Source organism: Lagenorhynchus albirostris, chromosome 13 (assembly GCF_949774975.1).
Source record: "Lagenorhynchus albirostris chromosome 13, mLagAlb1.1, whole genome shotgun sequence".
NCBI classification, from domain to species: domain Eukaryota; kingdom Metazoa; phylum Chordata; class Mammalia; order Artiodactyla; family Delphinidae; genus Lagenorhynchus; species Lagenorhynchus albirostris.
The window spans coordinates 59,079,657-59,106,469 of NC_083107.1; the positions used below are offsets into that span (position 1 = coordinate 59,079,657).

At 42.5% G+C, this 26,813-nt stretch overlaps 1 long non-coding RNA gene across 1 annotated transcript in view; it reads right to left on the reverse strand.

Moving 5' to 3' along the window:
* Positions 1 to 10,312: 10,312 nt before the first annotated feature.
* The window catches only part of LOC132531398 (uncharacterized), a 135,132-nt gene continuing 118,631 nt past the window's right edge, over positions 10,313 to 26,813 (reverse strand). Inside the window, exon 3 of the long non-coding RNA XR_009544083.1 lies at positions 10,313 to 11,256. This is a non-coding gene — a long non-coding RNA (uncharacterized LOC132531398). The remainder of the gene's footprint in view (positions 11,257 to 26,813) is intronic.

Consider the following 26,813-nt stretch of genomic DNA (forward strand, 5'->3'; position numbering starts at 1 on the left):
CTTGCAAGAGCATGAGGAGAACTGGGCAGAGGACTGAATTCTGAGTCCTGGTGAGGAAGCTCAGGAAGTGAGTGAGAATCCTGAAGTCCGGCACACTGGAGCCGGTGGACAGAAAGAACCCGACCAGAGCGAGGGGTCTGGTGGGAGGGCTGCGTGGCAGAGGTGCGATCCAGGCAGGGCCAGAGGGTCAGGGGTGGAGCCTGAAGCTATCCCCCCAGCATGGAAGCCAGAGGCTGTGAGCTTGTTTGTAAACCCTGTGGCTGGTGGTGGCTGGAAAGGACGTTTCCCAGGAAAGTATGAGCAGCCTGAAAGCTGAGAGCGGGTGTGATGGCCCCTGAAGAGGCCCTTTTCCCTTCTACGCAACCCCAGTCCCAATTGGCTTTGTCACTGCATGCTAGCCGTGGCCTGGGCCAAAACGTTTTGAAAGAAGTAGTTTTCAGGCAACATCAAGAAATCCCAGAAAACATATCATTCGAAGAAAATGTACTTCTAGAGTTTTAATGAAGGTGGAGGGAAGGCCGGGTGGAGTTCAAAACCATGTTTCCCCTCAAAGGAATGAAATGGTACATGGTGTCCTTTCAAACATTGCTGTGTTTTGGGAATGACGTGGGCTCTAGGGATGTAGGGGAGGGTAAAAATATCTCACTGTAATTTGAGGGAAAGTGTCCATTTTCTTCTTATTCCCTGTAGAAGTGAAAACAAAATGTGTGTGCGTGTGTTTGTGTGTGTGTGTGTGTGTGGTGCCGGCTGGAATATCATATGACGTGACATCTGATAAAAGACTCCTGTTACATGTGTTATTCGATCAGTTGCCAGCAAAGTAATTGTTAAATCTTTCAAAATCAGCATTTCCGAGCCTCACAGCAAGGATTTTACCAGAAAAACAGGAAAAGACTTCACATCTTTCCCATTTCAGTCCTCCTAGCACTCTCTTCATTCCCCTGCTGTTTTTTCTTCATAGAAAAGAAGACATTTGTCCAAGGGAGGAAGATTCAGGACACTGCATCAGGACTTCCTGTTCTCCCCTAAACCCCACCTTGAACGATTCATTTCTTAAGTATCCATTTTATTTTATTTTATTATTATTTTTAATTTATTGATAGCTAGTGGGAAGCAGCCACATAGCACAGGGAGATCAGCTCGGTGCTCTGTGACCACCTAGAGGGATGGGATAGGGAGGGTGGGAGGGAGGGAGACGCAAGAGGGAGGAGATATGGGGATATATGTATAGGTATAACTGATTCACTTTGTTATACAGCAGAAACTAACACACCATTGTAAAGCAATTATACTCCAATAAAGATGTTAAAAAAATTTATTGGAGTATAGTTGATTTATGATGTTGTGTTAGTTTCTGCTGTACAGCAAAGTGAAGCAGTTATAAATATACATATATCTACTCTTTTTTAAGCTTCTTTTCCCATATAGGTCATTACAGAGTATCGAGAAGAGTTCCTTGTGCTATACAGCATTTCCCAAACTTTTAAAAGCCTTATGGACTTACTACAAGCCTAGCATTCCCAAGAACAGAACACATGTCTGTTGAAAGTCCCCAGGTGCCCAGGGTTGGCAGGACACAATTGGTGGTGTAAGATATTGTCTGGCCATTAAATGTGTGGGAGTGATGCCTAGCGGGGGGATCAAGGATGGTCAGAATGTGGCCAAAATACGCAGAGCTGCAAAGAATGCTGGGAGCTTGGCTCCACTGCCCTTGAACCCTGGAGACAAGGCTGGCTCTGGGAACCCTCAGATCATGTGGGAGCCGGTGGGCATCAGGAAACCTGGACAAGGACAGATCGGGAGATGTGGGTCCCTCTGGATTTAGCGTGTTTCAGTAAACCCCTAGTTCACTCCTCAAGGTCTGAAGATGGATGAAGTTCCTCCCAACCTACCCTTCTCTTTTCATTTCCTGAGCAAGATGTCACTTCACTTCTCTGGGCCTCATCTTCCTTGTCCAGTGAAGGGATTGAGCTAGATAATCTGTAGGGTCTTTTCAGCACTAACCTCCTATGCAGGGCTGGCTACCTAATTTGTTGGGCCAAGTGCACAGTGAAAATGCAAGACCCTTGTTCAAAAATGAGGGGAAAAGTGCCATTAAAGGTCCTAAAGTATAAAGCTTTTCCTTTCTCCTGTGTTGTCTTTCGACTTACGATTTTTTTATTTACTAGTTAATGTTTTTGTAAGTAAAGTTAAAATTTAATATTATTAGCGTGAATTTTACCATTCATCCTTATATTGTGCAATGTTTTAAGTTATTAAATATAAGAGCATTTAACTTATATGCACAATCACTGAAATTACACAATTCATATTTTGTAGCTCACACATGCAGATATATTTGGTCTTTACCAGAACAGTAGAAACACTGTGCACGATGAGCTCAGCTCTTTTCACTTTACTTCTTCTTTTTTTTAAAGATAAATTTATTTATCTATTTATTTATTTATTTTTGGCTGCATTGGGTCTTAGTTGCTGCACGCGGGCATTCTCTAGTTGTGGTGAGCAGGGGCTACTCTTTGTTGCGGTGCACGGCCTTCTCATTGCAGTGGCTTCTCTTGTTGTGGAACACGGGCTCTAGGCACGTGGACTTAAGTAGTTGTGGCTTACGGGCCCTAGAGCGCAGGCTCAGTAGTTGTGGCACACGGGCTTAGTTGCTCTGCGGCATGTGGGATCTTCCCGGACCAGGGCTCAAACCCGTGTCCCCTGCACTGGCAGGTGGATTCTTAACCATTGCGCCACCAGGGAAGTACCTCACTTTACTTCTGATATGCACACATTCTACCTACACTCTCACCTTCCTGATGAGTAAGGAAGGACTGAAAGGAAAAGAACTATGGAAGTGCCTTATCTCTCCCCTTCCTTCTGCGTCACCATTTTCAGCGTAAATGGTGGACTAATGCAGGCAAGTAACATATATAAGAAAGCAAAAATCTAATACAGGAAAATATCACCTGCTTCTATAAAAAGAAATTAAAAAGGAACCACCATAACATCCTGTAATGTACAAAGATATTATAAGAGGAAAGAAGGAAAGGGACAGGAAAAACAAATATCAAGGAAAGTACAAGCTCCAGAAAAATGTTACAGTCTAGCTGATAAAATCATGACATTAAAACAACATTACACACTCATTAGAATGGCCAAAATTCGAAACACTGACAGTACAGAATGCTGAATGGGGTGTGGAGCAACAGGAACTCTCATTCATTGCTGATGGGAATGCAAAGTGGTACAGCCATTTTTTAAAAATTTTTATTGAAGTATAGTTGATTTACAATGTTGTGCTAATTTCTGCTCTACAGCAAGGTGACTCAGTTAGCTACAGCCACTTTGGAAGACAGTTGGTCAGTTTCACACGATTCAGCAATTGTGCCCCTTGGTATTTACCCAAATGAGTTGAAAACGCATGTCTACACAAAAACCTGCACGCTGATGTTTATAGAAGATTTTTTCATAATTGCCAAAACTTGGGAGCAATGAAGACATCCTTCAGTAGGTGAATGGATGTGGTACATCCCAACAATGGAATGTTATTCAGTGCTAAAAGGAAATGGACAATTAAGCGATGAAGAGATTTAGAGGAACCTTAAATGCATATTATTACTTAGTGAAAGAAGTCAATCTGAAAAGACTACATATTGTATGATTCCAACTATGACATTCTGGAAAATGCAGAACTGCGGTGAGAGTAAAAAATAGATCTGTGGTTGCCAGGGGCTAGTGAGCAGGGAGGGATGAATAGATGGAACACAGTGGATTTCTAGGGTGGTGGAACTATTCTGTATGATACTATTATGGTGGATACATGCCATCATTCATTTGTCAAAACACACAGAACGTACAACACCAACAGTGACCCCTAATGTAAACTAAGGACGTTGAGTGATAATGATGTGTCAGGGTGGGTTCCTCAACTGTAACAAATGTGCCACTCTGGTTGCGGATGTTGACAGTGGGGAGGCCACGCATGTGTGAGCGCAGGGGGTATGAGGGAACTCTCTGTACTTTCCACTCGATTTTGCTGTGGACCTAAAACTTCTCTAAAAAATAGAGTCTATTTTAAACAATTACGGCAAAACATTTTGGAATTAATTTCAAGAGTAATCAAGAGCCCAAGGTAGAGATACAAAAGATCGGGGGAAACATGGTGCAATGACAAAAGTTGCTGAAATGTAAATAGGTGTAAGTGACCAAATAAAATTCACGGGGAGTTAGAGCCTTTAAGAGCCTTTGCTGAGTTAGAGCAGGAGGCTGCCAAGTCCCCACAAACGAGGATCCTGGCTCAGCCTTCTGGTGATAGGAAAGGTCTGGGAAAACCAGGGGAGGAAGAATAATGATACTTGAATTAGGTTGATCTGCTTTTGGATTCTTGCATCCACAGTGAAAACAAGGCCACGTCAGTCTCCTGGAAGATAGACGATCTTGTGGAGGAGACCCGAGGGACTCCAGTTACCAGCTAGCCAACCATTCAGCTTCTTGCCTAACCAACCCAGAGCGACCACCAATGTACAACAGAACTTAGCCAACACTGTGAAAGCATCCTAAATTGTTGATGCCCAGAATTTTAAGCTTAACGTGTTTCTATTATCTTAACACTCTGTATTTCGGGGCAGTTTATTCCACAGCAAGAGTAACTGGTTCAACTCTGCAGCTGCGGACTTCTTATCACAACTCACATGGCTTCAGCCTTTGCATCTGTAATGTGTGGGTAAAATCAACGTGAGGTTGTAATCATATTAACAAATGAACGTTTAAAACATATAGAACATAGTAGGGTTCCAACAATATTTTAAGTGAATGAATAAAAGGTGAGTATTCAATAAACCTTTTCCAAAAAAAGAAAAAGTATGATGATGATACCTGAGGGGACTTTCACCACACAGACTTCTGGGACTGGGGAAACCCGAGGTTCAGGGAAGCCATCAGTGAAGTAAGATGGAAAATGCTTGCCTTGCCAGGAACTTACAGGACTGGGATCAGCCAGGCTGTTATTGCAGATCTAATGGAAGAGAAAGTGCTTCCACTGTTCATTCCGCAGCCAAACCACAGATCCTGGCAACTCCTTGCCTCTGAGGCAACAAAGACACATTCACAGGGCTTGGCTTCTTTCTTCTGAAATCTACACCTCAAGCTACAGAAGTCAGTCACGCGAGGCTGGCCTGCTGGGACCAGCTGGGAAACCCATCCATGGCTACTGCTGAGATCTCTGGCCTCCCTTCCCTCAGATGCCTCCTCCCGTGTGCCCACATGTGAGTTCCGGGAATGCCTGCTAATGACAGGACTGAGGGTTTCTTCTGTTTTGCTTCCAGGAATTTTTTTTTTTTTTTTTTTTGGTTTGAAGCTCTTGAACCAGGAGAGAGAATTACCTTTTACCACTTGAGAGACACCTTGTGGACAATCCGTCAGGAATTCCGTAATATCCAGTGAACAGATATTTTGAGAAGGAATTCCATAATATCCAGTGAACAGATATTTTGAGAGCCAACAAATTGTCAGGCCTTGTTTCATGTCTTAGAGAGGCAAAGATAAAGGAGATTAGAGCTTCCTTTTCTTTTTATTAGCCACCAGACCAAAGGAATGGCCTGGGGACTTGGTGCAAGGCGGGAAGCGTCAGAAGAGCTGCATGTGGCTCCTGCCTCTGCCAGGTGATCACAGAACAGTCGCCTACGGTTGCTGAGCCTCCGTTTCCTCATCTGTAAAGTTAGTGATGGGCCTAGATGACCTCGCTGCCCTGTCTACCTGTAACGTTAGATGTTGGCAAGCCTGTGGGCACCGGCAAAATCATCAGTTACTGGAAGAATCTTTCTTTTTTTGCGGTACGCGGGCCTCTCACTGTTGTGGCCTCTCCCGTTGCGGAGCACAGGCTCCAGACGCGCAGGCTCAGCGGCCATGGCTCACGGGCCCAGCCGCTCCGCGGCATGTGGGATCTTCCCGGACCGGGGCACGAACCCGTGTGCCCTGTATCGGCAGGCGGACTCTCAACCACTGCGCCACCAGGGAAGCCCTACTGGAAGAATCTTGTTTCCATGTTCTCTGAAAAGCCTGGCCACCTGATTTTTCCTTTTATAATTATTATGTCATAGTTGATATTGGCAAAAGAATGTAACTATCACACAGGTAATGATGAACAAGAATAGCGACAGGAAGATCTGTGGGCCTTAGAGATCACAGCCAATACCATTGCTTCAGCCTGTGGGCTCCTTTCCTGTACCACGCCCTGCCTACCCCAAGAAGTGACTAGCATTCTGAATTTTATTTCTATAAACTCCTGGTTTTAAAAAGTAAGCCCATACATGTACAACATGAAATAATACACTATTTAATTTTGCTTGCTTTATAAAAATGGTATTATACTATACCATACCCAGTCTTCTTTTCACTTGCTTTTTTTCACTCAGTATTAATGTTTCTAAGGTTCACCCATGTGGCAAGGAGTTCATTATTTTCGCTATGGTGTGTAACATTTTATTGCACAAGTATGGATAAATAATTGTTCTCATTCTCCAGCTACTTTGGACAAGGGTTGTCTGGTTGTTATTGCAATATTGCTGTGAATGTTCCTATACATAAATTCTGTGCAAATGCTTCTCTAGAGTTTATACTGAGAAAGAAGTAGAATCAAACGAACCTTAGGCACGTGTGCAAGAGTTTCTCTAGGGTAGAATTACTAGGCTATAAAGTATGTGAACGTTCAATTTATGTTTTCCAAAGGAGTTGGTCTAGTTTAGACTCCTGTCAACAGTGTATAAGAATTCCGATTGACTCACACCCTCTCCAAGATTTTGACAGTGTCCAACTTCTTAATTTTTGCCAACCCAGTGGGCGAAAAGTGGTATCTCACTGGTGTCTTACTTTGTCTCCCTGATTACTAATGAGATTGAGTGTTCTTTGATGTATTTATGGACGACTCAAGTTTACTACTCTGTGAACTACCTGTTTCTGTCTTTTGCCCATTTTTCTACTGGGCTGTTGGCTTTGTATTTATTCATTTAATTATTGGACTTTGAAGATTAAAAGAAATCCTCTTTACATATGTTTTATTGGTCATACATATTGCAAATATCTTCTCCTGGTTTGTGGCTTTTCTGATCACTTTCATCACGGATCTGTTGTGAAACAGAAATTCTTAATTTGAAAGAGGCCAAATTTATAATTTTTTTTCTTTTGTAGTTTGTACTTTCATGTTTTAAGAAATCTTTGCCACCGTGAGGTCCTAAAGATACTCTCCTACATTTTCTTCAGATATTTTAGAGTTTTGCCTTTTACATCTGAGTCTGAAGACCCACCAGGATTTGATTTTTCTGTATGGTGTGAAGCAGGATCTGATTACAGGTTTTTTTGGGTTTTTTTTCCATATAGTAACCAGTGGATCCTGTACCATTTACTGAAGAATTCGTTGTTTCCTTAGTGATCTGCAGTGCCTCCTCCATCATATCTCAAGCACCCACCCCCATCTCCTCTTTCTGTTGCTGTCTCTGAGTTCTCTAGTCTATTCCAGTGAGCAGTTTGTCTGTATCTGTGCCAGCAAACACTGTCTGCATTACTTCAGCTTTGTAATAAGTCTTGATATTTCTCTTCAGGAGTGCCTTGTCTACTCTTAGATCTTGGCTTCCCCACATACATTTGAGAATTATTGGTGCAATTCCTCAACAAGTCTATCTGAATTTTTTTACAGGCACTGTGTCCAATCATTAGAGCAGTTTGGGGAGAAGTGCATATGTATGAGGTTTCCAGAAGATTATATTACGGTCCTTGAATAGCTGATGGTCTAGTGGGGAAGACAGATACAGACACATTGGTATAAAACCATGTGGTAAATATTATATAAACATGAAACAGAGGAGGAGCTAGGGAAAGTGTTATAGAGAAGATAACATATGTGAAGGCTCTCAGTGAACAAAGATTCTGTATTCTGGCTTCAGATGTAAAAAGTCTGTCTATCCCGTTTTGTCAGACCCCCTCAGGAGATAACCACCAAGGTTACCCTCATTGAAACCCTAGAAATTTTGTGATGGTTGCACGGTGGGATCAGTTTGCCCTGGACTTAAACCCAAACGAGTATGCACCATCCCTTCTTTTCTCTGTATCCAAACCTGGACATCAGCACATGGTATCTCTTTCAGTATTATGTTCACCCCACAGCCTACGTGTTGGTTACCTTCACAGGTCTGACTTGTCTTTCCCAGAGAGACCTGCTTAGGGTCTCTTCAGTCTTTTTATGAAGCCGATTTGTTTTACAACTCAGTTTTACAAGTTCAACTTTCCATAGCTTTGCCTTCTAGACCATGTTTTCCTGGTGGTACGTCAAAAATCAATTAGTACAGAGCCCTGAGTGCCTATTGTGGGGCTAGGCAGTTTCAGGGCATGCAGAGCCAAGGGATATGGGGTCAGGCAGACCTGGGTTTGAGTCTTGGGTCTTTTATTAGCTGGGTGACTTGGGCCAACCATTTAATTTTCCTGATTACGTGGTTCTTCGGGTATAACAAAAGATGATAATTCTGGGTTCAGATAATATATTTAAAGGATCTTGTACATATAATTTTTTTTTTTTTGCGGTACGCGGGCCTCTCACTGTTGTGGCCTCTCCCGTTGCGGAGCACAGGCTCCGGACGCGCAGGCTCAGTGGCCATGGCTCACGGGCCCAGCCGCTCTGCGGCATGTGGGATCTTCCAGGACCGGGGCACGAACCCGTGTCCCCTGCATCGGCAGGCGGACTCTCAACCACTGTGCCACCAGGGAAGCCCATGTACATATAATATTTTAATCAAAGGAAGAACAAAAAAAAATGTTAGTTTCAAAAAACTAGAACAGAGCTGCGGTGCCGGGGCGGGGCGGAGGTGCCGACTATCCCCATGGCGGCTGCGCCGGAGCCCGGGGAGCCCCGGACGGGGAAGGTAGAGTTAGGTCCTGTGACGTTGGAGTAGGAGGATTTATCTTGGTGACCTTAGGACGCTGGTTCCATTGTAGGTATAATTATGCAAAGCTAAGAATCCAGGAAAGACTTGCCAGAGAAGGAATTAAAAACAAGATTTTATATGAAAGTACCCACCTTGATCCTGAAAGAAAACAACAGCGGCAGCAACAGCAATTGAGCAGTCTTGAGCACAGAAAACCCAGACGCAACTCACTTCCGTGTGAACAAAGCTGAGATCAACTATAGAAAGCATTTTATGTACCAGTAAGGCTTTCAATCAAGTAAATAAAGTATGTGTAAGTTGTAGTCTTTTTTACACGTGTATGAATATTTACAAACTTATTCTGGCCCTGTATCTACTGTCAGTATAGCACGTAGTGGACTCGTACTTAAAATAAACCTCGTGTTTAACATGCTTAGGAAAAAAAAACAAACAAAAAACTAGAATAGAAGATGATAACTTGCTTCTGAGATAATTTTTTCCTCAGAGGAGCATATGAAGTAGTGGGAGGTAAGACCCTCCAAGAGGACATGTACTAAGGGAAAAGCACATGCTAATAAGGTCCAAAAAATCACGTTGACACTCTGCTTTGATCCAGAAAAGATTGAAGATACCACATAAAATAGATAAATGAAAGCAAAGTAACAACTTAGAAGTGATGAAAAAGCAAAGCAAAATCAAGGGTGAGGCTTACAGTGAAGGTGGTAAGGAGGAAGTGCAGAAAAATGCACACCAGAGAGTCCATTCCACACACTTGCCTTAAGGGGGCACATATTCCATGCTAAGCTTTCCAGTGGCCCCACCAATAGTCATAGTGACAACTTACAGATAACTACGGGGAATGCCAAGTACAGGAGAAGGATCAGCACGGAGACAGGCTGGATAGGGAAGGCGCCTTGACATTAATGAGGTTTGAGCCAGGTTTTGATGGACATTGGAGCTATGGATTCCAGAGGGAGCCACCCAAGCAAAGTACATAGGAGGAGAATAAAGAGGTCGTCCTGGGGTGTAGGGATCCTTTTGGCTGGTCTCAAGGTAGGGCAGGCAGACGACTGAGGTCTTTAATACCAGCCTTTAGATTTCACACAAAAGAGAGCCCTAGCTCTCCCTGATGAGAAAATGACCTGATGGGAGTGGTATTTGGAGGAAATTACCCTGGCACCACACAGCTGCAATTTTCCCCTTTGCAAATTATAATTCATCACGGGCATTTAGGAAAACGCTGTCATGCATGTCTCTCCTGATATGGTTCACATCTGGCTCTGCCATTGGCAATACAAAGTATTTAGGAAATCTGTGCAGCATTAGTGTCTAATAACCTTTACTTTAAATACAGTGAAGCCGACCCATAGAAATAGCAATAGAAATAGAAATAGAAATAGCACCCATTCCTCCAGAGTAATTTATTCCAGGTTCTCTATGTGACTGAGGAAATCCCTTGCTGTGGCTGCAAGTCTGGACACTGGCATGAGTGTTGAAAACCAGGGAGGTTGAAACTAATCTTAGAAATAAGAGTAAACTGAGTGACTTTCACTTTCAGTTTGCTTTCCTTGCACGTATAAAGTTTTGAGAGTTTGAAATGGCTCTAGACTGAACAGCATTCTACATAAAACAGTACAATCGCCAGGATTTTCTTTTTAAAAGAAAGTTGTATTTTGTAGCATGTGGACATCATGATCACTTCAAATGTTTGGATTTTAAATTTAGGCTTGAATTTAGGCTGAACAGATTTTTCCTCTGTTGTATTTTGAGGGACTAAGGAGCTCCTTCAGTCCTTAGAAGAAATAAAATTAATAGCTTCTTAGTTGTTCAATGACAGAAATGCATAGAAGGTAGGAACTAGTACCATAGGGGGTAGGAAAATATCTGAGGGAGCACACACTTTCTCAGCCCAAGAAGAGCTCTGGGCAAAACTGTAGGCAATCTCTTCTTGACCCCGATTAGTTGTAATCCATGTGCAATCCATCCTCTGGGACAGCTGTTATGAGGCTATGCAGGCTATGTGGGGAAAGCGTGTCCTTGCTAAACTTTTGAAGGAGAAGGGGAAAGAGCAAGGCTTTATTCCTCTGACAGTCATGAATTCATATAATCCAACTGGTTGTTTTCTTTGGGGGCCATTCCCAGCTGACTCTTGTGAAGCAAGTTGAATTTGTTGAAGGGGGAGCAGTAAGATGAACCACAGACCCATCTTCCTTGATTTGTCCGTAACTCTCAGCTGGGAAGAGAGTTGTCAGGGACAGAAACCCTTGGGAAAGACAGTCCTGATGAAAGGGTCTAGATTTCCACGCCTATGTGGATTGCTCCAGTTGGGATGGTCTCTGTAGGGAAGTGTAAGTAAAATCTGGAAGGGAAACAGAAGGTGTAGAGTTTTGTTAAGTCAATTTTTCTTAATGAAGTTCATTCATTCACTTACTTAACAAATATTTGAGAGTCTTCTGTGTACTAGCTGCTGTGCTTGGTGCTGAAGGTACTAGGGGATATAGAGACAAAGAAGATAAATCATGGCACATGAATCACTGATGTGACGTGTGGCAGAGTAACACTTCTCAAAGCGTGTAACAAATGATGATGCCCATGCCGTAAAATTCTCTTGCCCCCACCCAAACAAACAAAGTAGAGAGGGTGATTTTTTTCTCAAATAAATTTGGGAAATACTGTATACTCTGTTTTGGAGTTACATATTGTATCATAGAATAAAAAGGGCTTTGATAGGTTCTGCTCTCAATAACTGTGCTCTTCTTTGTTTGATCTAGCATTTGTCAAAAGCCTCTAACCATGGAAATCCACCTACTGATACCTGGGGGACTAGTTTTCTGTGAAACACCCTTTGGAAATCACGGGTAGAGGAAACTCAGTGGAAATTATCAAGTGTTAAAAACTCTCAGGATCACAAAGCTGGCTGTGGTTAGTGGTGGTCAAGGGTTGCTGCCACTCAGTGAAATCCACTGCAGAAGCCACTGGGCTTGTCCTCTGGGGCCACCAAAGACAGATCTGTGCAGTACCAGGGCTCTCGCTGTGTACTTTCCCTGCAAGAAATGACCTTTCTCCACCCACCCACTCACCCCACTCCAATTCGTATGTTTTCACAATCCTGGCTCCAAATTCACCTTTGCCTGGGAGTATTCTGTAAAGTGGCATCTTTAGAATAAAAGAAAAATTACTTTTATTCTTTTATTTTCTTATCACAACGGCAAAGCATGCGTATCATAGAAACACTACAAAATGAGATGAACCAGTAAAAGGAAATAAAGCCCATCCAGAAATAACTACTGTTAATGTCTTAGTGACCATCCTCTCAAAGCTCTCCTCCACCCCTGACACACACACACACACACACACACACACACACACACACACGGATCAAAATGGGATAATTTGACCTTGTTCACTTAGTACTCTACTGCGATGGGGCCGTCTTCTTCTCATTGAACTTGCCATGCCAACACAGAGAGTGACACTCTGCAAGCGTCCAATAAATATGTGATGAACGAATGGCCAATCCTAAGGTCTCTTCTAGCTCTGAACCCGTTTGATCTTTGTCATTCTTTTACTCTGTGAATCTTCCATGCATCCTCAACTTACCCTGTACTGGTTTTTTTTAAAAATTAGGAGACTTCAGTTTTTAGAACAGTTTTCAATTTACACAAAAATTGGGCAGATAATACAGAGTCCCCATATGCAGTCCCTCCCCACCAAAACCGTTTCCCTATTATTAACATCTCGCATTAGTGTGGAACATTTGGTACTGTCAGTTTGTTCTGTTTTGTTTTGTTTTGAACCACTCTGATAGATGTGTATTAGCAGCTCACTGTTGCAATTCCCTAATGATCCATGATGTCATCTTTTCATGTATTATTTAAAGTCTGTATTTTTATTTAGTGAGGGGTGTGTTCAGATATTTTGCCTATTTTTTAATTGGGTTGTTCATTTCTTATTGTTGAGTTTTATGTGTTCTTTGTATATCCAGTGATAATTTCACTGGATACAGAACTCTAGGTTGATGGCTTTTCCTTCAATACTTTAAATATTTCACTCCATTCTTTTCTTGCCTGCATGTATTCTGAAGAGAAGTCCTATGTAATTTTTTTTTTTTTTTTTTTGCGGTACGCGGGCCTCTCACTGTTGCGGCCTCTCCTGTTGCGGAGCACAGGCTCCGGACGGGCAGGCTCAGCAGCCATGGCTCAGGGGCCCAGCCGCTCCGCGGCATGTGGGATCCTCCCAGACGGGGGCACGAACCTGTGTCCCCTGTATCGGCAGGCGGACTCTCAACCACTGCGCCACCAGGGAAGCCCCCAATGTAATTTTTATCTTTGATCTTCTACAGATCAGATTTCTTTTTTTCTTAAAAAATTTTTTTCTCTTTGGCTTTCTGTAGTTTGATATAGATTTTTGGGGTATTTATTCTCCTTGGTATTCTCTGAGCTTCTCTGGATCTGTGGTTTGGTCTCTGTCATTAATTTTGAGACTTTTTCAGCCATTACTACTTCAAATATGTCTTCTGCTCCTTTCTCTCTTTCTTCTTCTTCTAGTATTTCCACTTCACATTTGTTCTACCTTTTGTACTTGTTCCACAGTTCCTTGATATTCTGTTTCATTTAAAAAAATCATTCTTTCTCTTTGCCTTTCTTTTTAGAGATGACATATCTTCAAGCTCACTGATTCCTTTTAGAGTTTCCATTGCTCTGTTTACATTATCCATCTGTTCTTGCATGTTGTCTCATTTTCCTTGAGAGCCCTTAACATATTAATCATAGTTGTTTTAAACTCCCTATCTCATAATTCCAAAAACTATGTTATGCCTGAGTCTCTTATGCTTTTTTTGTCTCTTCAGACTATGTTCTTCCTTGTTTTCTAGAATGTCATCTCCTTTTTTTGCTGAAAGCTGGACATGATATATTGGGTAAAGAAACTGAGATAATTAGGCTTTTAGCATGAGCTGTGTTATGTTTAATGTCTTCTGCCACTGTAGGTGCCAGAGGCTCCATTTTCTTCTGGTTTCCTTGTTGTTTTTCCTTCTCGTGTTGTCTTTATGTCTCCCTAAGCACTTCTTAAATAGAATCTGTGTCTTGCAGCTCTCAGTTGTATGACACTGTAATTGTAGTGGAGCCCTGCTCGTGTGATTGGATGTGGGTGGGGGAAGGTGTTTTATAATTTTATGATTAAATGTCAGGTTTTTAGTGGGCCTGAGTCCCTGGGCTGTGGCCTTCAGAAATGTTCCTTAGCCTTTTCCCTCCCCTTATATGAGACAAGAAGACTAGAGGGGGTTAGAGGTGGCTAATTTCCCTTTTCTTAGGTTGATTTCTTTTTTTTTTATTATTAATTTATTTTTATTTATTTTTGGCTGCATTGGGTCTTCATTACTGCGTGTGGGCTTTCTCTAGTTGTGGTGACTGGGGCTACTCTTTGTTGCAGTGTGTGGGCTTCTCATTGCGGTGGCTTCTCTTGTTGCGGAGCAAGGGCTCTAGGCACGTGGGCTTCAGTAGTTGTGGCATGTGGGCTCAGTAGTTGCGGCTCATGGGCTCTAGAGCGCGGGCTCAGTAGTTGTGGCGCACAGGCTTAGTTGCTCCACGGCATGTGGGATCTTCACGGACCAGGGCTTGAACCCGTGTCCCCTGCATTGGCAGGCAGATTCTTAACTACTGCGTCATGAGGGAAGCCCTCTTAGGTCAATTTCTGTTAGAGTACAGGTCTTACTTATGGAGAAGGCTCTGGACTTACGTCACAAGGGTTACTTTTCCCCTGGTATAATTAAAAATTGTTACTTCCCTCCTCCCTCTGCTGGAAACAGGAGGGAATTGTCCTCCAATCTTCACTGTGAGAACCTGGTAGGAATCTTTGAGGTAAAAACCATGAAAAGGTAGTCTAACCTCCTTCCCCCAAAACCTGCCCCCAACCCCCACCAGGGTTTCTAAATCTCAAATTGTCCACACTCAGCCTCCATTAATTCCTCAAAATGACCATTAAAGTGTTCCTACTGGTCACTGCTTCTAGTGGCTTCTGCTTCAGGTAAGCTGATCTCAGCTTTCATTTTCCATATGCACCTGTCTCTCCAGATTTCAAGATGGTAGTTTGTCCTGTGATTTAAATTCTCTGATGTTCCTAAGAAAAGCTGTTGGTTTTCAATTTGCTTAGGTTTTTTTTCTTGTTGTGAGTACAGGACTGATGACTTTCAAGCTCTTTAAATGTCAGAGTTTGAACCAGAAGGTCCTCTAGATTTTCACTTGATTCACTTAATGGTCATTTATTGAGCACTATCTGTTGCTAGGACATTATACTTAATCTAGTGTGGGACACAGGCATAGCCAGTCCGAGCCTCTATCCTCAGGGACCATCTGAGGTTATTTTCTTTCTTTTTTTATAAATTTATTTATTTATTATTTTATTTTATTGGCTGCATTGGATCTTCGTTGCCGCGCGTGGGCTTTCTCTAGTTGCGGCGAGCGGGGGCTACTCTTCGTTGCGGTGCATGGGCTTCTCATTGCAGTGGCTCCTCTTGTTGCGGAGCACGGGCTCTAGGCACGTGGGCTTCAGTATTTGTGGCTTGTGGGCTCTAGAGCGCAGGCTCAGTAGTTGTGGTGCAGGGGCTTAGCTGCTCCTCGGCACGTGGGATCTTCCCAGACCAGGGGTCGAACCTGCGTCCCCTGCACTGGCAGACAGATTCTTAATCACTGCGCCACCAGAGAAGTCCCTGAGGTTATTTTCATGGTGTATACTTTGTCTCTCAAACCGGGCCAGGGTTCCCCATTCCTGGTCTGTGTGTTTATATTCTGGCTTCCTCAGGCAAGTTTTTCTCAAATAAGTCCATAGATCTACATTCTCAAGAGCTCAACAGTTCTCCAAGAACACTTTAAAATTTCATGTTACCATTTTAATTATAACATAAAATTTAGGATAGTTTAAGGATATTCTAGAACAGGGGTTGGCAAATTATGGCCCATGGACTAAATCTGGCCCTCTACCTGTTTATTTGTATAACAAGTTTTATTTTTATTTATTTTAAAAAATGTTTACTTATTTGGTTGTACCAGGTCTTAGTTGCAACATGTGGGCTCCTTAGTTGCAGCAGGCAGGTTGTGGCATGTGGGTTTCTTAGTTGTGGCATGCGAAATATTAGTTGAGGCACACATGTGGGATCTAGTTTCCTGACCAGGGATCGAACCCAGGCCCCCTGCATTGGGAGCGCGGAGTCTTATCCACTGCGCCACCAGGGAAGTCCCTGTATAGCAAGTTTTATTGAAGCACAGCTATGCTCATTTGTTTATGTAATGTTTATGGCTGTTTTCATGCTACAATGGTGGAGCTGAAAATAGTGGAGAAAGTGTATGGCTCACGATGCCTAAAATATTTACCATCTGGTACTTTACAGAAAGAGTTCACTACCTTTGCTCTAGAAGATCTTTAGTTGATTATGATCACATGATATCAGCATCAGTGCTTGTGTCTATGCTCATGAGGTCAAATGAAGATTTCAAATTAGGTTTTTTTGGAATTTGAAAGTAAAAAATTGGAGAGTGAATTGGATAAGCACATGAGAAATTTGAGAACAAATCATGCAACGTGCAAAAGAACCTGCCCTGAAGTAGACAGAACCGGATTCATGTTGGGGGCCCATGTGTGTGTCTGTGTATGTGCTGACTTGCTGCAGCTCAATAACGACAGCTGTAGTGGTCATGGCAATGACCACATTAAAAAACCCTTTTAATTCCATTTCTAATTTCTGTCCCAGAAATAATGAAGTTGATATCCATTTCATGCTGCTTCCAGTAAAATCACAATGCTAATTTGTCTTCAGTGGAAGACAATCATCTTTACATAATTAGCAGGTAACACCTTATTAAAATCAGCATTGGAGAATTGCCTGCTGACAGAGTTTTCCTTAAGTGTGAGATCTCAATATCCTAAACCAGCAATACCATATCCTAATCCAGTTATACCATTTTGTACAATATACTTATGTGTATTCTGGGCAGGAATTCCAGACTCTCCCTCTCAAGGAATTTCAGACTCTCCCTCTACCTTATAGGCCCATGACCCTGGGTGTTCTTTATCATTCTGCCTGCTCCTGTCTTGGGGCCGTGAGGGATACCTGGATGGGCTCTACAAGCACCCCTACCCCTACCCTAACCAAGAGCCTGCCCTTGAGGCAGTCTCTGTTCTAGACTCTCCTTCCTTCTTGTTGAGATTCTTTTTGGTGTCCTTTCTTGACTCCTTTCTTAACAGAGAACCTCTGTTAAAACCCATTGTGTTACACAGGTCTAATATCATTGATCTTCTCGAGGGAACAGGTGTTAAGTCTTGGTCAGTTTCCTCCTTAGAAGTATCTTGGGTCCATTAACATTTCCCATCTCCTTCCCCCAGAGCTCTGTACCAAGCAGTGTGTTTTGGGAACAGCAGTCCTTGTGACGCCACAAAAATACCCTGTTACACTTTTCACCCAAGACAACAGGGACTCTCAGGAGTCCACTGCGTGTGACGGATAAACCCTGAGGAAGACTCTGGGTAGTGAAGTCAGAGTAGTGCAGACATTCTTCTCACCCCTTTTACAGGTACAGAAGCCAGGAGAAGTCAGTTGTGCACTTCTGTCCTTCTGTGGGATGTGAGGGTCCTAATGTACAATTTAGCTAGATGCGATTTGAAGACATTTTTTAAAAAGAGCATAAAGTGCTCTAAGGCAATGTTCATTTCTGGCTTTTTTTGTTACAGCTTTATTGAGATATAATTCACAGACTCGATTAAAGTGTACAATTCGATGGTTTTAGTATATTCACAGAGTTGTGTGTCACCACAATCAATTTTTGAGCATTTCATCAACTCAAAACTAAATTCCATATCCGCTAGCTGTCACACTTCAGTTTCTCCATTCCTCTTGCTAAGCTAAGTGTGACACTAAGCTAATTTACTTTTGTCTCTCTATATTTATTTATTCTGGACAATTCATATAAATGGAATATTATAATATGTGTTTTGTTATGTGTGACTTCTCCCTTTCACTTAGCATATTGTTTTCAAGGTTCATCTATGTTATAGTATGTATCAGTACTTCATTCTTCTGTATGGCCAAAGAAAATTCCATTGTACGGATATAACTCATTTTGTTTATCCATTCATCACTTGGTGGACATTTGGGTTGTTTCCACCTTTTGGCTATTGTAAATAATGCCACTATAAACATTTATGTACAAGTTTTTGTGTAGATACATGGGTTTAATTCTGGATTCTCAATTGTATTTCATTCGTCTATATAGCTGTCCTTCTGCCAGTAACACACTGTATTGATTACTGTTGATCATGAATTTAAAAATCAGGATGTGTAAGTCCTCCAAATTTGTTCTCTTTTAAGTTTGTCTTGGCTGTTCTGGTTTCCTTTGTTTCCATGTGAATTTTTAGCATTCAGCTGGGTTTCTGATAGAGATTGCATTGAATCTGTAGATCATTTCGGGGACTATTGCTGTCTAAACCATATTAAGTCTTCCAGTCCATAAACATGGATGTTTCCTCATTGATTTAGATCTTATAAATTCTCTCAACGATGTCTTATAGTTTGCAGAATATAAGTTCCCCTGCTGAGTGCTCAACATGCATGAGACACATCAACGGTATAATTCCTCAACCACATGGCCTTTCCTCCCACGTGGTCTAGAGAGTACAGACCATAACTTAATTCCAGTTTTCTTCTCTACTTTGCACAGAGGAAGTGCTCAATATGGATTTGTTGAAAAAATAACTAAGGAAAGAATAAATTCCTCACTTTGCTTCCTGTGCCCTGGAAATAAGAGCAGCAGGATCCTTTTCAGTTCGTGAACAATCACATCGCACAAAGCAGATGCTGGCTCGTAGCAGATGTGCTTCCAATACAGATGTACTGATGTGCTGCTTCTGAAGTCCTTCATTTTGACCAAAAAAAAAAAAAAAAAAAGAGTCCTTGTTTATATCCACAGTCTTTCCCTGGGAGGAGCCACCTCTACAAGCGTCTCCAGATAAGGAGGGGAGGTTGCCCCTGAACCCCAGGCTTTTACAATTCCGTGCAGTTTTGCATGCACAGCCCTGTCTGCTGAGCAGGGCTGGGACAGCACAGAGAAGGTCCCAGGATGCTGTGGCATGCAGACCCACAGATGCGCGATCGTCTCAAACCACGAAGCCTCTCAGAAAATGGGTGTGGGGTTTGCAGGCTTGGTCAGATGCACAACTAGAGCTTTCGTCTTCAGTCTCCTACCAAACCTTTGCCTTCCTCTGGCCAGTCCACCCCATCTTTGGCCCCCAGGCAGCCATCCCTGCTCTCCGGACCTCAGCCCCCTTTCTAACCCTACCCGATCTCTCCTCCCTGAGAAAGGGCCCCAGAGAGGGTTTGCTCCACCTCCTTCTAAACGTTCAAAATCAGTTAAACAAATGGAACAGATATTAGTACATAACTGAGTGTTTTTGTAATAAAGGATAAAGGGAAAAAATGTGTTCTTCCCCCCACCCCACAACATGGTTCCTGGTTCCTCAGCACCAAACCAGCAGTCGCTGAGCTGAGCCCTGTGGAGTACTGGGAACTAGATCTTAAAGAAGACACGGAGAATCTTCGTGGGGGCAGTGCAGGAAGCACCCACGCTGGATGCCAACCCTAGCCCAGTGCCTGTGGGACCTTAGGCAAGTTAAGGTGAGTCAACCAAGTCAGTTAACTCCCATGCCAACCGTTCCTTACCCTTAGAGGAAGGAGCACCTGCCTCACCTAGCCTCCTGTTAGGATTATATGAACTAACATATGGACAGTACTGGCACATGGTGAACTCAACCACTGTTATTTTCTTTTCCTTTCATGGAGGTACTGAGGATGGCAAAGAGACCGTAACTCAGAGTCGGACACAGGCAGAAACTGGACAAATACTTATGAAATTCTCAGCAAGTACAGGAGCCCAGGGTCTGGTGGAGGATGCAGACGAGCACACAGGCAATTAGAGACAGGGTAATAGTGACCGTACTATGAGTAAGATTGGGTGCTTGTGAGGTCATGGAAGGGGCACCTACTCTGTACGGGGAAGGTACCTATAAACCTAGGTCAGAGGATTAACACGAATTACTTGGGCAAAGTGTATGGGACAGTATATTGGACAGAAGAAACCATAAGTGTAAGTAAGTACCTGGAAGTGAGAAATCCTTATGCATTAATGGACTGTTGGTAATAAAAATAACAATAATAGCAACATTTGTTGTGGACCTACTGTGTCCTAAGCATGCTGCAAAATTCTGTATATACACTGTGTTATTAATTCGCACAGCTCTTTGAGCAGTGTATTATTAGGTGTACAGATAAAGAAACTGAGATTCAGAATGATGAAGGAGTCGTTGTAAGATCGCAGAGCTGACGGGTGGTGGTAGATGCTTTCATCAAGACTCGCTGGGTACCAGAGCCAGTGCTCTCTCCTAACCTCTGTACAGAGCTGCCTTTAGTAACTGGCTGTGGCTGAGAAAGAGCTTTCTGAGGATGCTGGGGTGGCCATTGCTCCAAGCAAGGCTGTGAAATCAACAGTTAGATGAACAAAACAGATCTCACTCCGCCTTTCACCCGACTTGGCCAGTTTGCAGATGCCCCTTAGGTCAGTGCAAATCACTCCCGTGTTTGACTAAAGAGCAACTCTCAAGGACATTTCCTGTTAGAGGTGTGTTGGGAAAGGCTGCCTCACAAGGTGGGCACTGCCCAGCTCCAGGGGGCTCCAGGCACATTGTGAATGGCACTCTAGGGCTTTGCAGAGTGTCAGCCTTGTGAAATTCAAGTCACCTGGCACGCTAGGATTTATTGAGAAAGTGAATTATTGGCACGATTTTGGAGTTCATCTGTTTTTCAGAGTTTTGTAGAAATACGTGTTTTGCAATAGAGTTTGGCTCAGTTCAGGGCCTAGTAATGAAGTTAGGTGAATTGTGGGGAGCACTGGGGGAGATAGTTCCCATAACTTAAGTAAAAATATTTTCAGTCTTCAAATGAGAAGTACACTTGACAGACATAGAAAACAATTGATGCTTACAGAGTTTCATCTATCTTGACATCTTACACTATTAAATTTCCTGCCACTATCTTAAAAAATAAAGACTCATTGTGAGCACATGAAAAGATGTTCAACATTACTAGCCATCAGGGAAGGGCAAATCAAAATCACAATGAGGTACTACTTTGTATCCACTAGGACGGCTATGATCAAAAGGACAAATAATAACAAGTGTTGGCAAAAATGTGGAGAGATTGGAACCTTCATATCCTGCTGGTGGGAATGTGAAATGGTGTAGCTGTTTTGAAAGTCTGGCAGCTCCTCAAAATGTTAAATATAGAGTTACCATAGGTTAAACATAGAACTACTCCCAGGTACATATCCAGAAGAAATGAAAATACAGGTCCACAAAAAAAACAAAAAACTTGTACATGTTTTTAATGTTCAATTATGTTCGGAGCAGCATTATTCAAAATAGCTGAAACATGGACACAATCTAAGTGTCCTTCAACTGATGAATGGCTAAACAAAACATGGTATATCTATACAACGGAATATTATCCTTCAATAAAAAGAAATGAACTAATGATGAACCCTGAAAACATGCTAAGTGGAAAAAGCTAGTCGCAAAGGATTCTCTATTATGTGATTCCATTTATATGAAATGTCCAGAATAGGTAAATCTGTGCAGACAGAAATTAGATTGGAGGTTGCCTGAGGCTGCATGTGAGGTGGGGAGAAAGGGGGAGTGACTGCTAATGAGAGCAGGGTTTCTTTTGGGGATGATGAAAATGTTTTATTTTTTTAATTTATTTATTTTTTCCTTTAAAAATATTTTCTTTTTTTTAACATCTTTATTGGAGTATAATTGGTTTACAATGTTGTGTTAGTTTCTGCTGTATAACACAGTGAATCAGCTATATGTATACATATATCCCCATATCCCCTGCCTCTTGTATCTCCCTCCCACCCTCCCTATCCCACCCCTCTAGGTGGTCACAAAGCACCGAACTGATATCCCTGTGCTATGCGGCAGCTTCCCACTAGCTATCTATTTTACATTTGGTAGTGTATATATGTCAATGCTACTCTCTCACTTCTTCCCAGTTTACCCTTCCCCCTCCTCGTGTCCTCAAGTCCATTCTCTATGTCTGCGTCTTTATTCCTGTCCTGCCCCTAGGTTCTTCAGAACCGTTTATTTTTTTTAGATTCCAAGGAGGCAAGAATATACAATGGAGAAAAGACAGCCTCTTCAATAAGTGGTGCTGGGAAAACTGGACAGCTACACGTAAAAGAATGAAATTAGAACACTCCCTAACACCATACACAAAAATAAACTCAAAATGGATTAAAGACCTAAATGTAAGGCCAGACACTATAAATCTCTTAGGGGAGAACATAGGCAGAACACTCTATGACATAAATCACAGCAAGATCCTTTTTGACCCACCTCCTAGAGAAATGGAAATAAAACCAAAAATAACAAATGAGACCTAATGAAACTTAAAAGCTTTTGCACAGCAAAGATGAAAATGTTTTAATATTGACTGTGGTGATAGTTGTAAACCTCTGTGAATATATTAAAACCATTGAGTTGTATTCTTTCAATGGGTGACTTATATAAAGTTATTTTAAGAAACAACCATTAAGGGACTTCCCTGGTGGTCCAGTGGTTGGGACTCTGTGCTTTCACTGCAGGGGGCATGGGTTCGAGCGCTGTGGCCAAAAAAAGAAAATAAAGAAACAACCCTTATGGGCAGTGGTGGGGTGTCATGGGCTTATGGGCAGATTTTCCTCTCTACTCCAAATCCCTTCCAGCCCCAATGGGCAGGTGCAATAAGGGATCCATATTTACCAGATGAGAAAGCCAGACACAGTGAGACCATGGAGCTTCTCCGAGCTCACACAGCTTTGCAGAAGGTCTGTTAGGCATCAGGGTCTTCAAGCGACCAGTGCAGGCACATTTGACAGACCTGTGGTTTTCAAGCCATACTCTACAGAGCCTCTCTGGGGGACCCCACTGGTGGGACAGTGGGCTCGGGTGGACATGAGGAGTAGGGTTCTGATCAGGTGAACTCTAGTCTCCTACTTGGTTTGAATCAGAGCACTTCTGGGTTTAAATTGACATATTGGGCTTGCACATATGCCTTCTTTGAAAAAAAAGCAAAGTTTCTCTGCCAAAATCCATTGCCCTTAACTCCGTGGTTCTCAGATTGCAAAGACAGTAAACTGAACACTTTCCTCGACCTCAGCACCCAAAGTGCTGACTTATCTTTAGAAAAATGTCCATAATTCAAACAAAAAGTGATAACTCAGGCTGCCAAGCTCTTGTTGCTCTGGTGGTGTTTCTCTGCTGAGGAATGCACCCAAAAGGTATCTGTTTCAACAATAATTGCCAATGAACGAGTGAGAAATATTGCTCTTGGCCAAAATATAGTCTGTTGCTAGAAAACAATACAGCTAAAGCGTTTATGAAATTATCAAAAAACACTGTCACTTAAGAATAATATTGTACAGGATGTCCTCGTCCCCAGAAACACTCCCATCGTCATCCAAGACTGCCTTTAGAAGCAAACGTTGTTTCCCAACAAAATCTAGGTTTGTTCGCGATTTGTCTTAACAAGGAATGACGTAAGTTTACCAGACAAAAGAGTTCCATTTCTCGTTCCCTATGTTTAATCTGCACGGACAGAAAGCCGTAAATATCATAAGTGGTTGTTACCGGCTGGCTCCGGAGGGGCCCCGTTCGTTAAAGACCATGGTTCGCTGGTTTCTTGTGTGTCTTCCAAGGACCAAGATGCTTGCTCGTCATCACTATGAGGTCTGGCAAACAAAAGCCGGATTCCCAGGAGTCTGTGTAGAAGGATGATGTGACCTTTGACCTCCACTAGCAAGGCCCGGAGGGAAAGAGGCAAAGTCAGGCTCCCGTAACGTTTAATGACAGATCTTGTTAGGGTTAAAAAAACAGCTCTGGCGTCCAGCTGGGACTTCAGCTGGGGAGGTGCTCAGAGGGCCTTCAGAAACAGCCATGGGGCCCCATGAACAGCTGCCCCGGGTGCCCGCTAAGCAGTCTTCCTGAGCCTGCTCCTGCTGAGAACCCCACCCCCAGTCAGTGTGAGTCAGGGGGGAGAACCATTCAGTTTTTTCCCTATTGCCACCAGCAAGTATCACCCCTCTGGATGCTATGGTGAGGTTCTGACAGCAGCAAGGCACAGATCCTGGTTTTTCTCGTATAAAAATAAATATCTAGAAAGCGGGCTGAGATTAGTGCCCTTATAAAAGAGACCCCAGAGAGTTCTCTAGCCTCTTCTACCATGTGAAGCTACAGTGAGAAGACAGCTGTTTATAACCCAGGAAATGGGCTCTCACTGGAACCAAACCATGCTGGCACTGTGATCTTGGAATTCCAGCCTCTAGAACTGTGAGAAATAAATTTCTCTTGTGGATAAGATGGCAAGTCTATGGTATTTTTGTTCTAGCAGCCCGAGCTGACTAAGACAACACCTTACATAAATGTTTTCAGCGGGGTGTGATTAACGTTTAACTTGCAGGTTGAATGGTGTGAGATGAAGGTCTAGGATGTAGCACTACCTTGAAATATTCAAACTTCAGGTTGAGAGAATCATGCCATAAACAGAAGGTCTTCATTATCTTCACTTTTGAATAATTGCTCTCTGCCATCATATGTGTTTTTGGCACTTCTAAATAGATATTAATGACCCCTCTTTTTCATGCAGAAAAGAGAAAGTGGCGTGGCTTGCCCTAGACATCTCCAAATTTGGCACTACGGTCCTCACTAATGCTTGCAGCAATTCGGAATTTTCTGCCAAGATTTGAGCATCCCAAGACCTGGCATCTGCTGCCCCCTGAAGCAGATCCATGGCTCTTGATTCATCCTTGGGTGCAGTGACTCTGGGAAATAAGGATGGCTCCGTGGAAATAAACATAAAGAGAAGGGTAAAACTCCAGCAAAAGTTGAAAATGTAGTGAGGTGAACTGAAGATGTTCCAGCGGACCTGTGATTCCAGAGGAAGTGTGATATGGGAGCAGGCCTGTAGGTGCACATCCATTTTCTGATATTTGGGGATTCTTGAAGGTTTGGATATGTTATCCTCAGTATCAAGTGTTTGTTACAAAAAAGAGTGTGACATAAGAAATGCTTTTTAAGACAATTATTGATTCACATGCACTTGTAAGAAATAATACTGAGAGATCCCATGTGCCCTTTCCTTAGTTTCTCCCAAAGGTAACATCTTGAAAACTATAATGCAATCCTATTACCAGGACACTGACAGTGACACAGTCAAGATGCAGAACATTTCCATCACCACGAGGATCCCTCATGTTGCCCCTTTATAGCCACACACACTTCCCTCTCACCCTCACCCCCTCCTTAGTCCCAGGCAACCACTAATTTGTTCACCGTTTCTATAATTTTGTAGTTTCAGAATGGTGTATAAATGGAATCACACAGTATGTAACTTTTAGGGATTGGCTTTTTCCACTCAACATGATTCTCTGGAGATTCATCCAGGTTGTTGTGGGTATCAGTAGTGTATTCTTTTTTTATTTCTGAGTAGTATTCCATCATATGGATGTACCACAGTTGTTGTTGTTTTTTAAAGCAGTCATCCATTGAAGGATATCTGAGTTGTTTCCAGTTTGGGGCTATTATGAATAAAGCTACTATAAACACTTGTATACAGGCCTTTGTGTGAACATAAGCCTTCATTTCTTTGGGATAAATGCCCAAGAGTGCGATTGCTGAGGTTTATGATAGATTAGTTTTTACAAGAAAACTAAGTGTTTAGTTTCTTAGAAACCGTCCAGTTGTCTTCCAGAGTGGCTGTACCATTTTACGTTCCCACGAGCGTGAGTCATCTAGCTTCTCCACGTGCTTGCCAGCGTTTGGCGTCATTGCTGTTTTTTATGTTAGCTATTCTGATAGGCGTGTAGTGACACCCCATGTGTGACTTACTTTCAACCTGTCTATAGGATGTTTGAAGTGAGTTTCTTATAGACAGATTACAGTTGGGTCATGTTTTTTAATCTACTCTGCCAATCTCTTTTAATCGGTGTATTTAAACCATTTACATTTCATGGAATTATTGATGTTTTAGGGCTTAAATGTGCCATTTTGTTTTCTGCTTATTCTCTCTGTTTTTCATGTCTTTGTTTTCATTTTCTTGCATTTTGAGATGCTTGAATATTCTAAAGAATTCTATATTGATTTATATATAGTATTTTTTTTGTTGTTTTTGTTTTTGTTTCTTGTGGTACACGGGCCTCTCACTGTTGTGGCCTCTCCCGTTTCGGAGCACAGGCTCCGGACGCGCAGGCCCAGCGGCCATGGCTCACGGGCCCAGCCGCCCCGCGGCATGTGGGATCCTCCCGGACCGGGGCACGAACCCGCGTCCCCTGCATCGGCAGGCGGACCCTCAACCACTGCGCCACCAGGGAAGCCCTATATGTAGTATTTTAAAGTATCTCTCTTTTAAAGTGGCTTGTTCTAGGTGTTCCATTATGTATATATAACGCATCACAGGCTACTAGTGTCATCTTACCAGTTTGAGTGAAGTATTGAAACTTTACTTCCATTTATGTCCCTTTACCTTCTTATAATATAATTGCCTTAAATATTTTCTGTATGTACATCTAGAACTTCATCAGACAGTGTTATAATTTTTCTCCAAATATCAAGCAATTTAGAAAACTCAAAAGAAGGAAAATCTATTATATTTACCCACATTTTTACTTACTGAGTTCTTCCTGCCTTCCTGATGTTCCAAGTTTCCTTTTTTCCCCATCTCCCTTTTGTTAAGAAGACTTCCTTTATCTATCCATTAGTATAGGTCTTTGAGCAACAAATTATGTTTTCCTTCATCTGAGAGTGTCTTATTTTTCCCTTCATTCCTGAAAGACATCTTCATTG